This window comes from Hyalella azteca, unplaced genomic scaffold, assembly GCF_000764305.2.
Source record: "Hyalella azteca isolate HAZT.00-mixed unplaced genomic scaffold, Hazt_2.0.2 contig7747, whole genome shotgun sequence".
Classification (NCBI taxonomy): domain Eukaryota; kingdom Metazoa; phylum Arthropoda; class Malacostraca; order Amphipoda; family Hyalellidae; genus Hyalella; species Hyalella azteca.
Window position 1 is genome coordinate 1 of NW_025937863.1, and position 1,572 is coordinate 1,572.

The 1,572-nt window shown below is 40.4% G+C and overlaps 1 long non-coding RNA gene across 1 annotated transcript; it reads left to right on the forward strand.

Moving 5' to 3' along the window:
• The first annotated feature begins 104 nt into the window (after window positions 1-104).
• LOC108681313 lies at window positions 105-1,572 on the forward strand. The gene is made up of 3 exons (XR_001931485.1): window positions 105-189; window positions 621-797; window positions 1,521-1,572. It is a non-coding gene; the product is annotated as an uncharacterized LOC108681313 (long non-coding RNA).

The following is a 1,572-nucleotide window of genomic DNA, read 5'->3' on the forward strand; positions in this document are numbered from 1 at the left end:
TTTATTATTTTGTTTTGCTGCCATTTGTTTCTGTTGTAATGGTGGCCGAAGTCACCCCATTTGACGGTACGAGGAGTGTAACTGTGACGGTTCATTCTAGGCTCCAGCGAAGCTTGCTCGCCGGAACATCTACAGCCTCGTCCCCTGGACGCGCCCGCATCTGATCAGTCATCTGCTGCTCCCGTTGAGGTCCGAATTTCGTATTGTATTAATTATTATTAGGCTTGGATTAATATCTCAAGGCTCTCAAATGGTAATTTTTCAACTTGAGTGTTGTTCTTTTATTTTTATTGTAGTTTCTGTTGAATGATGCCGAATGTTAAAGTGCCCAAATTCTTCCTAAATGTATAGGAAAGTTCAAAAGCCAAATCGCCTCGGAATTGCTATTAAATTTAATTCATAGGCTCTGAAAAAGTTTTGTCAGTAACTTGTTTCCCAAGAGTTTCCACTTATATAACTTGCGCTTCGCATTCAAAAAGTGACTACACCCATCATCCCACCAATTTAACGTTGATCTACGACTATCTAGTATAACGTCCATTGCAATTCATGTTGCAGTCATTGGCATATTTATTTTCTAGTCCTTTCTATTTTTTCCTAAAATATTGTTTTTTGTTCAGGAAGTAATCCCACCTCCCCCCGAGTTTCCCTCTGACCCGTGGCAAGCTTTCATCGACTACATGGCAGCTAAACCTGAAGCCACTCTGCCCATCCCGGGCTCCGAGGGTCGAGTCCTCGAGCGCGGCAAATACAAGGGCAAGGGCATCGCCGTCTTCACCAGCGGCGGCGACTCCCAGGTTCCTTGCTTGTTATGGTTGTTCCGTAACTCAGTTATAGTCAGGAGCATCACTTTTAAATCAGGAGCATCACTTTTAAATCATGAGCATCACTTTTAAATCAGGAGCATCACTTTTAAATCAGGAGCCCAGGCCCTACTTTTAAAACTTGCTTCTCTACTTTTAAAACTTCTCGTCCGTGATTTGTGGACGTATTTAGCCTGAAAAATCCACAGTGGTTGGCTGACCTAGTTAAGAACTTTAACTACCTATATATGATAGTTATATAAGAGTCCCCGGAGGCATTTATTGTAAACTTTTGTTTGATGGTTGCATTGAGAAGAGATTTCTAGTTAAGTCGTTAATCAATACTGATTTTCCTGACTACCAATTCTTTGGGGATGTTCAGAAAAGTTGAAAAAATGAAATATAACATTTTCTGGTAACGAATAGAATAATTTTACTAGCCTATGTGAAAACTGTGAATTGATATAACACGGATTTTAATCTTTAAGTCGTAAAACAAAATGAATTATTGTTTGTATAGTTTGTAGACAGGGAAACTTGACGAGCTTCTTTTGAACACAAGAACATCAACTGAGATCGTTGACATTACCAGGATTTCGTATTAGTAGCACCGACATAACTAGAATTTCGTATTAGTAGCACTGACATTACCAGGATTTCGTATTAGTAGCACTGACATAACTAGAATTTCGTATTAGTAGCAGTAACGTGTTGCAGGGCATGAACGCAGCCGTGCGTGCCGTGGTCAGAATGGGACTGTACGTGGGCG